The sequence below is a fragment of the Chenopodium album genome, chromosome 16 (genome assembly GCF_948465745.1).
Source record: "Chenopodium album chromosome 16, dcCheAlbu1.1, whole genome shotgun sequence".
NCBI lineage: Eukaryota > Viridiplantae > Streptophyta > Magnoliopsida > Caryophyllales > Amaranthaceae > Chenopodium > Chenopodium album.
This window is the reverse complement of record NC_137849.1, coordinates 200,686-213,050: the sequence shown is the minus strand read 5'-3', so window position 1 is coordinate 213,050 and position 12,365 is coordinate 200,686. Positions and strand designations below refer to the sequence as shown.

Below are 12,365 nucleotides of genomic sequence, written 5' to 3'. Positions count from 1 at the left end.
GTCCTTTTGGATTGTCTTTTGGGTTTACAAGTTCCTAAAACTTGTTGACGACTCTTTTTGCTCTTTTTCTTTCCCTTTGGAACGCCACCGTACTTTAGTGTATGATCACAGTGGGGTTCAAGTTTGGGGTTATCGTAATGCTTGAAATATTCCCTACAATAGGCTTCCAACCTTAGCTCTTCAAGCTCATGCAAATCAAGCCATCTTTGCTCTCCCGCGCTAGCCAAGTCGAAATTAATCTTCTTGATCGCCCATTGGGTTCGGTGCTCAAGCTCCACCGGTAGATGACAAGATTTTCCATACACTAGACGGTATGGAGTTGTGCCTATTGGGGTCTTGTATGCCGTTCTATATTCCCATAGAGCGTCATCAAGCTTTTCCGACCAATCCTTCCTATTCTTTGCAACCGTCTTCTCGAGGATTAGCTTTATTTGACGGTTAGACACTTCCGCTTGTCCACTTGTTTGTTGATGATAGGTAAGGCCGAATCTTTGATGGACCCCGTGCTTTCTTAGCATCTTTTGAAAAGCACTATGAACAAAATGTGAACCATTGTCGCTTACCACCGCCCTTGGAATACCGAATCTTGGAAATATGACTTTTTTGAACATCTTCATGACAACCTTGTGGTCATTAGTTGGGGAGGCAATGGCTTCCACCCATTTTGACACATAGTCGACCGCCACAAGGATGTATTGATTTCCATGAGAATTTGGGAATGGCCCCATGAAATCCATACCCCATACATCAAATACCTCAAGCTCAAGAATCGATTGTTGGGGCATCTCATTGCGCTTGGATATGTTGCCGGTTCGTTGACACCGGTCACAAGTCTTCACAAATCCCCAAGCGTCCTTGAAGATGTGAGGCCACCACAAACCGCTATGCAAGATTTTCAATGCAGTTTTGTTGGCTCCCATATGCCCTCCACATGGATCGGAATGGCACATCTTGAGCACTCCTTGCACTTGTTCATCTGGGACACACCTACGGAGCAAACCATCTACTCCTCGTTTGTAGAGAATGGGATCATCCCATACATAATGTCTTGCTTCCCTTTTTAGCTTCTTCCTTTGATTCTTGGAGAAATCGGGTGGGCATTCTCCACAAGCCAAGTAGTTCACCAAGTCGGCGAACCAAGGAAGCTCCTTTTCATTCAAGATGTAAAGCACATCATCTCTCAATTCATCACATATAGGGATTTCATCATCGCTAGCTTGCACATTCTCTAGTCGGGAAAGATGGTCCGCAACCACATTCTCGGCCCCCTTTTTATCACGGATTTCAACATCAAATTGTTGGAGAGATAGGACCCACCGAAGAAGACGTGGCTTGGATTCTTTCTTTGCAATAAGGTACCTAATGGCTGCATGATCGGTATAAACAATAGTTTTGGAACCAATGAGGTAGTTCCAAAACTTCTCAAAAGCATGAACCACGGCAAGAAACTCTTTCTCCGTTGTGGTGTAGTTCCGTTGAGCTTCATTCAAGGTCTTAGACATGTAGTAAATCACGTGAAGCTTCTTCTCTACCCTTTGCCCCAATACTCCTCCAATCGCAACATCACTTGCATCGCACATAAGTTCAAATGGCAAATCCCATCTTGGCCCTTGCACAATTGGAGTTGAGATTAAAGCCTCCTTTAATTTGTTTTCATCAAAAATAAAGATGGCATCCTTTTGAAGAAGAGCATTTAAGGGTCTAGCAATTTGTGAGAAATCCTTGATGAATCTCCTATAGAACCCGACATGCCCCAAAAATGACCTTACTCCTCTCACATTGATTGGTGGCGGTAGCTTCTCTATCACTTCAACTTTGGCCTTGTCGACCTCAATCCCCTTGCTTGAAATCTTGTGACCAAGGACAATTCCCTCTTCCACCATAAAGTGGCATTTTTCCCAATTCAAAACCAAATTGACCTTCTCACATCTTGCCAAGCACTTGCCCAAGTTGGACAAACAATCCTCGAATGAAAGGCCCCCTACCGAGAAGTCATCCATGAAAACTTCCATTTCGGCTTCAAGCATGTCCCCAAAAATACTCATCATGCATCTTTGGAAGGTTGCCGGTGCGTTGCAAAGCCTGAAGGGCATCCTCCTATATGCAAAAGTTCCATAGGGACAAGTAAAAGTTGTTTTCTCTTGGTCATCCGGGTTTATAGGGATTTGAAAGAAACCCGAATAACCATCAAGAAAGCAATAATACTTGTGCTTAGTTAGTCTTTCAAGCATTTGGTCGATAAAAGGGAGAGGAAAATGATCCTTGTTGGTGGATGCATTTAGACGTCTATAGTCTATGCACATCCTCCAACCGGTCACCGTTCTAGTTGAAATGAGATCACCATTCTCATTTTCAACTACGGTCATTCCTCCCTTTTTAGGGACCACATGAACGGGGGAAACCCATCTAGAACTCAAAATGGGGAAGATGATGCCGGCATCAAGGAGTTTGGTGATTTCTTTCTTCACCACCTCCCCCATTTGAGGATTGAGTTTCCTTTGCCTCTCAATGGAAGGCTTAGCACCCTCCTCAAGTGTTATGTGGTGCATACATAAAGCGGGACTAATACCTTTGAGGTTATCTATGGTATAGCCTAAAGCACCTTGGTGGTCTCTCAAAACACCACATAACATTTGAGTTTGGCACTCGATCAAAGAAGAATTCACAATAACCGAAAAAGTTGAATTGGGGCCCAAAAACTCATACCTTAGGTGTGATGGTAGAGGTTTCAACTCTACCATTGGAACACCCTTACCTTCTCTTGAGGTAGCCACTTCTAATGCATCATGTGTTGTGATTCCCATGCAAACTTGCTCATTGCTTGATTCCGTACTTCCTTCAAGCATCTCTTCATACAATGCCATCTCTTTGCTTTGGTCACCTATCTTTTCCTTGTTGAAAAGGACATTCTCAAGGGCATCATTAGTAGTGAGCAAGTGCTCATGCATGGAAGTTACAATAGAATCAATAGTATCAATCATCATGCAATTATCAAGATTAGAGCTTGGATATTTCATGCTCTCATTCAAGTCAAATTCTATTACCTCATCTCCTACTTTTAGTGAAATTTTAGCACTTTTAACATCTATTAAAGCACCCGAAGTAGCAAGAAAAGGTCTTCCTAGAATTATTGGAATGTTAACATCTTCGTCCATCTCTAACACAACAAAATCCACCGGGATTACAAACTTTCCCACCCTTAGAGGAACATCCTCTACCTTACCCTTTGGGAATTTAATAGAGCGATCGGCCAATTGTAGGGTGATGTTGGTGGGTAGAAGTTCCCCTATCCCAAGTCTTTGGTATACCGAGTATGGCATTAGGCTAACACTAGCCCCTAGGTCACACAAAGCATTATCAATTTGCATCTTGTATATTGCACATGGGATAGAAAAGTTACCGGGGTCTTTCAATTTGGGTGGCATCTTGTTCATGATAATAGCACTACAATTCTCGGTGAGATTCACCGTTTCAACCAATTCACACTTTCTCCTTCCACTCAAAATGTCTTTTAAAAACTTAGCATAATTAGGCATTTGCTTGATAGCATCGGTAAAAGGAATTGAAAGATGAATTTGCTTCAATGTCTCAAGAAACTTTCCAAATTGCACATCTAATTTGTTTCTAACAAATTTATGAGGATATGGTAGCTTTTGCAATTGTTTTGTTTCCCTCTCTTTTTCTCTTTTCTCTTCACTCTCTTTTTCAAAATCATTCTTTTTTTCACACTCTTTTTCTTTCTCACATTCTTTTTCTCTTTCACTCTCTTGATTTTTCTCTTTTTCTTGCTCACAATCACTCTCAAGGGGAGGCTCACTCATGTTCACTCTCTCATTACTTTTCTTAGGAGCACTCTCTTCCAACACCTTCCCACTCCTAGTAGATATGGCATTAACGGGCCTCTTAGGATCTAGTCCTTGGGGTGGAAGTTTGGAAGTGCTAGCCCCTTCCTTCAAAGCATTGGCCAATTGTGAAATTTGAGTTTCAATCATTTTATTATGAGTCATTACTTCATTAAACTTCTTGTCACTCGTGGCCATGAAAGTGTTGAACATTTTGGTTTGACTTTCCATCATTTCCTCTAGATTAGACTTACTAGGTGGTGCTTGGGCATAATAGTTATCTTGGGGAGCTCTATTACCTCTCACATTTGAATTGGAAGCATTTTGATTAGAAAAACCTCTATTGTTATTGTTGTTCCAATTATTCCTATTATTAGAGTTCCCCCCTTGGTGATATTGGCCTTGATTCCCATAATTCCCTTGATTATTATGGTTATGGTTACCATAACCACCTTGTTGGTTGTAGTTCCCTTGGGGATTTTGGTCCCTTTGGTTCCTATTACCCCATTGGTTTTGGTTATGGTAATCATAATCATTTCCTCTTTGGTTATAAGCATTTCCCCCTTGTTCCCTTCGATTCGGTGGTAAATATCTTTGATTGTCATTCCTAGGTCTATTATCATAAGACAAAGCATTGACTTGTTCATTTTCATTATCATTACCCTCTTCATAATGGGATTGGGGTTGGGAATCATAATTACAAGAAGAGGTACCATGGTCATATGACCCACAATTTTCACAAAACAAACACCCATGTGGCATGTTATTAGAAGTAGAAGGAGAAGAGTTAGAATTCATACCTCTCCCCTTAGATTGGGAGGGATGCTCTTGTTGTGAAGTGGAAGTCTCTAGTTTTGCCTTGATAGATGTAATCTCCTTGCCAAGGTTGGCTATTTGAGATGTCAAATTATTGATGGCGTTGAGGTGATCGACGGAGTAGACCGCATTTCCTCCTTTGCTTAAAGACTCCCTCTCTCCTTCTTGCCAATCCATGTGGTGTCTCACCACATCCTCAATTATCTTGATGACTTGCTCCTCCGTTTTGTTCATAATCGGGCCACCCGCTCCCGCATCCAAGCTAGTCTTTCCTTGTGGGCTCAAGCCCCCATAGAAAATTTGAAGCACTTGATATGATGGAATGCCATGATGAGGCACTCCCTTTGATATTCTTTGTATCGTTCCCATGCCTCATATATGGTTTCACTAGCCCTTTGACGGAAGCCTTGGATCAAAGCCCTTGCCTCGGTCGTCTTCTTTTGAGAATAGAATCTCCCTAAGAAAGCCGTGGTGACCTCGTCCCAAGTTCTCAAGGAGTTAGGCCTCACCTCCTTCTCAAGCCATTCAAGAGCCCTTCCTATAAAAGAAAAAGGAAATATCTTTAGTCTCACAAACTCTTGAGTTACCCCATTTACCTTGATTGTGTTGCAATATTTCTCGAACTCGTTCAAGTGTGCAAGAGGGCTCTCATGTTTTGCTCCACTATATTGCCTCCTTTCAATCAAATTTATCATCGCGGGCCGAATCTCGAAGTCATTGGCTTGAGTGACGGGTGGAGCAATGCCGCTTGAAGCTCTATAAGCTCCCGGAGTTCCCAACTCCTTTAAAGGTCTTTGAGGGGGTGGTTCCGCGTCACCCATTTGATCTCGATCCTCCTCGAAATTGGTCTCTCTAGTTGGGGGAGTGTTGAACGGCCTAGAACTGGCTCTTTTTCTCCTTCTATAAGTTTGCTCAATCTCGGGATCGTAAGGTACCAAGATCCTGTTATGAGTTCTGCGCATACACTCTCAACAAACGCAATTAGTACCAAGGCTACAAGTGTAGCCAAAAAGAAGAAATCTTTTTGAAATTTTTATGGTTTATGGTGAACTAGACTCAAGTAATCAATTAGCAATCAACAACACCGTTCCCCGGCAACGGCGCCATTTTGATGGGCGTTAGAACGGTCGCTCATTCCACACTCAATCAAACACATTTATTAACAAACACCTTACAAACCAAGCATAATGACAAGTAAGAGTTCGGTCCACAAGGAACGGGATATGGTTGCTAAAAATCTTAACACTTAAGCTAATTCGAAGTCAATGGTGAATTGGGTTTCGTCAAGTAGACAAACAAACTATGGTTCTAAATCAATGGATTAAAGACACTAGGGAATGGGATCCACTCAACCAAGGCAATTAGGCAAACGGGGAGTAAAATAGACAAGCTATAGCAAGGACTATAAGTAAAATCAACCTCATGCAATAAGAAAACAACTCACACTACTAAACTTAGATTCCTCATTAGTCTAGCAATAGATGATACATAATCAAATTACAATAAGTAATGACATACTCAATTTACACTTCCATGTCAAATTAGGCATATCATGTTATCAAACTCCTAAGTCAAGGGTAGCTAATCCTATCATGAAGAACTAACAAGCAATCTCATATAATCAATTTAATTGCAATACAAACATCAATGTTTCTCCCATATTTGCATAACTAACCCAAAAGGTTGAGCTTCACCCAACCCCTAGCAAGAAGACTACTCACAACTCATATTTATCAACATGCAATCAACAATTAGGGTTCTAACTACTTCAATAATTGGGGAAAAGTGGTTAAAGATTGAAATAACTATCATCCAATAACAAACTACCAAGAACTTAAGAAGATTTAATAACATGCAAAAGCAAATGAAATCAGAAATTAAGTAGAAAAAGGTTGGAGAAATTACTAATTGAAGCTTGAAATTGAATAACAATGGAGGGACTTGTCTTCTACAATGATTGAGATTGAGAATTCCAAACTAATAATTGAAATCTAACTAATGATTTGAGAGTATTTATGTTTCTACAATTACAAACTAAGAGGAAGTACTGAAAACTTGGCTGCCGCACAATTGAGCAAAAGAGGGTATTTATATGACCCTCAAATAAAAAAGACGGAGAAAACAAGAGTCGGGTACGGCTACAGGGGCGCACGGACGTGCCAGGAGTGGCACGGACGTGCAGCCTTAGTGGCACGGATGTGCCACCCTAAGCACGGCCGTGCATAATCGGGCAGTAGCTCTAACTTAGGCCAAGTGAGATGCACGGCCGTGCAGCTTCTGGCACGGACGTGCTGGCTGACTTGCACGAACGTGCTTAAGCCTTGCACGTCCGTGCCAAATCAGGCAGTGGCTTGACTTGGCTGGGACACTCCTGCACGGTCGTGCAGGACATGGCACGGCCGTGCAGGGTCTTCTAAGCCCTTTTCTTCACATTCTCTTCAGTTTTGCTCCTTTGTCACGGCTTCTAACCTCGGTTTGTTATCCATATGCTTCAAATCATCGGTTTTTGGACCTAAAAACTCAACAAAAACACTAAAAACCCGTTAAGCAAGGGATACACAAAAATTGAATGAAAATATGATAGAAGTGAACTAAAATGCTAATATATCAAGTAAACAAGGTTCAAAAATCACCCTAAAATCGTATCAAATAACAAGTTATCACGTATACTCCTACATCCGGCCAGAGACGATATGTACTAGTGGCAGTAGACTACTTTACTAAATGGGTTGAAGCTGAGGCCGTCCGGGGCATCAAATGGACGGATGTTTCAGCCTTCATTTGGAAGAGCATAATCACTCGGTATGGGGTACCTCAGTCAATGGTGTTCGACAATGGACCTCAGTTTGAGACGCGCCAACTCAAGGAATGGTTGGGGGACCAGGGCATAACTCATTGTTGAGGCCTATAACAAGCTGATTTCAAATGGGATCAAGCGCAAGCTTGAAAAGGTGGGCGACCTATGGACAGATGAGTTGGTTAATGTGCTATGGTCCATACGGACAACAACAAAGAGCTCAACAGGGGAGACTCCATTCTCTTTGGTCTATGGAGCTGAGGCTGTACTCCCAATTGAAATGTACGAGCCTACTTTGCGGGTAATGCTCTATGATGAATCGGCCAATTGGGAGGCCATGAAGACCGCTCTAGACTTTCTTCCAGAAGCTAGGGGCAATGCGGCGCTTAGACATGAAATTTATCGCTTAAGGATGACAAGGGCATATAACCGCCGAGTGTCTAAGCGACCGCTCAAAATGGGGGATCTAGTGTTGAGAAAAATGGAAGCTGTTGGCCGTGCCAATGAGGACGGCAAGTTGACCCCAAACTGGGAGGGGCCGTACCGAATCAGGGAAGAAGTCCGAGACGGCACATATCGCCTTGAAGCAATTGATGGCCGTCAGATCCCACGGACATGGAACACTGACAATCTGAAGAAATATCATGTTTAAGTTTCTCTAAGTACTTAGCCAAAAAGTTGTGTATACAGCTAGGTCTATTGACCGAGCCATGTAATCAAAGCCATACGGCCGCAACAATGTACTTTTGACAAAATTAATGAAAATTCAAGCATTGTTGAACTATTTTGCTATTTTACTTATCTTTATTTGCATATTATGATTTGTAAGTAAAGGCCGAGTGAAATGACTTACTAAGTTGCTTCCAATATAGCAACACGGCTTATCAGTCTTACTGAGTGGCCGAAGCAAAAAGGAAGCAAGATTGCTTCCGATGGAGCAATTCGGCCACGAGAAAAAAAAATGATTCAATTCAGAGAACAATGCGTCCGCACCAATTCAAGGCGGACGGTTGAGGCAAGGTATTCTGAACTTGTTTAAAAAAGCAAGTGTCCTTTACAAATAGGACAAGGGCATACCTAGGCGTTTAGCCCGGCCGAGTCAGGAATCTCTAAGTTGAGATAATACTTGGGATTTCTAGGGTACGTCCGAGCGATAGATTCAACGGACTACTCGTACAAAGATAGCTGAACGGCCAATTAAATTGATTCGGTGCTTCACCTAGTCCAAGGGCAATCATTACTATGATTTGATTAACTTGCTAGTCGTCATACCCTTTAAGGTATAAAAACTACCAAGTTAATCAAACATCTTAGAGTATGGACTAGGCGAACACCGAATAAAGGGGCATACCCCTAGGAGCGTACGAAAAAGCATAATATTGAGACGTACGAAAAACATTCAAAAAGCACAACATTGCAAAAAATTGCTAAGTATGAAACAGAATTAAAGAACCGCTCAACGGGCGGATGAAATCTTCATTAAACTGACCGCGCAAAAGGCGGCCGAAATGTTTACAAAACCGCTCAAATAGGCGGCCTCGAAAAAAAAAAAAAAGAGAGTACAGAATAAGCTAAGTAAAGTAAAGCTGAAAAAAGAAGAAAAAGCTGGGTAGCTGAGCAGACGGTTGCTGGAGGACCTGAGCTCTACTTAGCCGTATCATCTTTGGCAGGCTCCTCCGCAACCTTGGCGTCTTCGGCCGGAACGGCATCACCGTCCGCCTCCTCCTCCTCATCTCCCTCTTCCTCGTCCTCTCCGGACTCAGGAGAGGTAACTACCAGCTCCAGAGGAGGCTGGCCGGCCTTCTTCGCCTCTTCTCTGAGGCAGACATAGTTCAGCCGCTTCTTAAAGCGTTCTTCATAGTATGCGGCCTCACCATCATCCACCATCAGCTCGAAGGCATCGAAGAAGTATGCCCTAAGCCTGTCTTCGGCATTCTGCTCAATGCGGACGATTTCCTCCGCGCTAGGCGGCCGAGGAGCTTTTAGCTACTCAGCATAGTCCGAAACGGACTTCCTCAAGGCCTCAACCTCGGCCTTCAGCGCGTCCGCTTCGTCCAAAGCAGACTTAAGGTTGGCTTGGGCCAACTTCAGCTCACTCTTCAAGGCCTCAGACGCCTCGAAGCCCAGCCTCCATTTCTCTTTCTCCAGGACGGCCTCGTCCCTCTCAACCCGCATGGCCTCCCTGGCCAAGGACTCCTCTTCGAGTGCCTTGTCCAGTTTGACCAGGTCTTCAGTTTGCCGCGCCGCCTTGTCGTCCAGCGCGGTTATTTGGGTCTCAAAATGCACCCTTTGGACGGCGGCCATCCCCGTCACAACATCCTCGGCCTTCTTGATTTCGAGCCAAGCCTGCTTCAGCCGCTCGTTCTCTTTATCCTTCCATTCAAGGAAGGCGTTCAGGCGGAGGAAGAGCTGCGGACAGAAGAAGGAAGCTTAGTCAAATATAGAAAAATTTGCTAAGTGTTGGAAAGAAAAGGGTATAGAGAAAAGGAGACGTACCTCAGCAGTACAGTTGAGCATAGGGCCGAGGAAGCCCTCATTGATTCCCCGCAGCTTATCACGCTGCGCCTGGGGAACCGCGCGAACCATGGCCTCGCGCATGGCCTTCCTGTCCGCGCCAGTCAGTGACTGGCCGGGCAGCCTCATTTGCAACTCCTCTGAGATGTCTGCGGACGACCGGACAAGAAGAGTTAGCTAAAATTTACAAGTACAAGTAAATCAAATGGTACAAGAATAAGGAAGAAAGGCTAATCAGTGGAGAAGCTTGGAGGAGAGAGATTGATGGGAGGGGGCGGCAAAGAGGCGTCCCCCTCGTTGTCTAAACGGCCAGCAGTGTCACTGGCCGACTGATTGGCATTTAGCCAATCAGATTTTTTAACTACCTCGACATGCGGAGTCGAGATGGAGCCGGTCATTTTTTCCGGGGATGACTTACCCCCATCGTCCAGTGGGACGGACGAATCGTGGACCTGATCAGCAATAGGTTCCACGGGCTTGGAGACCCCGCTTTGTGTCAGCCGGGGCTGTTTTCCTTGAGACTGCGTTGTAGCAGTCTGCGACTTTGCCTTGGCCGCGGATTTGGAAGGCGTCCTGGTTGCAACCGTCTTCCTCCTTTTAGATGCGTTCGCATCAGGAGTGGACGAAGCCGGCTGCTTCCTCCTTGCCTTCGGAGTAGAAGAAGACTGTAAAAACACAAGCAAAGTTAGAAAAATTTCAACAAGGCAGAAAGCATGTCAGTGTCCGTGTGAATTGGGGAAGGAGCTCCCTTCCAACATGTATGAACGGACGAAATGCGTCCGTGCAAACTCGGGAAGCAGGCTCCTCCCAATATAGCAGAACGGACAATGAGGAAAGAAAAACTCAAAAAATAAACTAAGTGTTTACCTCCTTGAGTTGCTCGTACATCTTGAAACGAGCCTTGTATCGAGCAAGGTCCACCTCGGACATCGCCACCTCTCCCTTCTGAGCCGGGTCAAGCATAGCGTACGCCTACGCTGCAAATAGAAAAAAGCAAAGTGTTAGAATATTTTTCTAAAAACTCTACGTGCGTACAAAAAGTTTATATATATAAGTGTCCACCTTGGGGCATGTTCTGGTATAGGCCGTACGCAGACATGAAGGTAGTGTCCCTAAGCCAATTGGCAAGAGGAACCCAATGGCGAGGGACACGTTCGGTTTTGTTACCCCGCTTGACTCGGTTGACCATGAAATATTCAAGTTGGTGCTCGTGGCTTGGATGGATGGGCGGCTTGTCAGGTTTATGGTCCCCGCGTCCGAGCTGAATGGGATCCGGACGGCACTTGTTCATGCGGAGGTTGAACTCCGCATCTTGGGTTTTGATGCGGTAGAATCGGTGCTTCTAGTCCCTCCATTTGCTGACACGGTCGACCACAACCATGTAATCCCTGGTCGCGCTCAAGACGAGCCAACCATCCGTATCCTTCTCCAGCCGAGTAAGTGAGTGCATCTCACAGAAGACCGCAAAGTCTGGCGTGAAACCCTTGCAGATGCACGTCACTAAATACCCAAAAATATTTAACCAACTGTTTGGCGTCAGCTGGAAAAGGCCAATGTCATATTCGTCCAGAACTGTCCGGACGAATGGATGAAGAGGGAAGCGAAGGCCTACATCCAAAGCGGCCTTGTAAACGCAAAACGCCCGTTTGCGCGGCTTCTCATCATCCCAGGTAGCCACAGCAATGGCTTTCCTGGGGACTTGTATTTCAAATCCCTCCCCCAAATGGAGGGACTCCTTGTACTCCTCAAAATCCTTTTTCAAGAACTTCAGGGCCGTCTCTCCAACCGTACAAGCATACGGGTCCCTGAAGTTGTCAATATTGGCGACGTTTTCTTCGGTCGTCTCACCCACGGCCTCTTTCTCAACTTCTTCTTCTTCCACTTGGTGAGAAGGGGCACTCCCAAACTCTGAAGACAGCACCCTGTCCAAGTCTGCTGCCTCGGCCGAGCTTCGGCCTCTTGAGCTATGTACGCCCATGGAAGAAGGAACGCCCTCCTCAACTAATGGACGCTTGCCTTTGTCTTTAGCAGCGTCCGCCTGATTTCCCGAAGGAGGGGCGTTGCGAATAGGCAGGTCGGACGGTTCCCTAATTGAGATTCCCGTCATGGGTCTGTCCGCCCCGCCCAGTTGAAGTAGAGGTTGAGAGGAAGAGGGGACGGACGAACCAGCAGCGTCCGCCCCAAGATCGGTAGGATGGTCTTTGCAGGCTACCAGTTCGGCCCCATCCATGACTGAACTGACAAATTGAGGGAACCTAAGTCCCGGAGCAAGAGTGGACGAGGCGCCTTGAGCTTGTTGGCGTTCCTCGAAAGAAGAAGTGACCTCCACGGCCAAGTGATGAAAGCCAGTGGAGGCGGTCGTTGTTTGGGTGGTGGAGGTAGTCTCCACCTCCATG

The 12,365-nt window shown here is 45.0% G+C and overlaps 1 non-coding gene across 1 annotated transcript; it reads left to right on the top strand.

The window, feature by feature from the left end:
- The first annotated feature begins 4,980 nt into the window (after positions 1 to 4,980).
- On the top strand, positions 4,981 to 5,085 carry LOC145587087 (small nucleolar RNA R71). The gene has a single exon (XR_014101127.1). It is a non-coding gene; the product is annotated as a small nucleolar RNA R71 (small nucleolar RNA).
- The last annotated feature ends 7,280 nt before the right edge of the window (positions 5,086 to 12,365 follow it).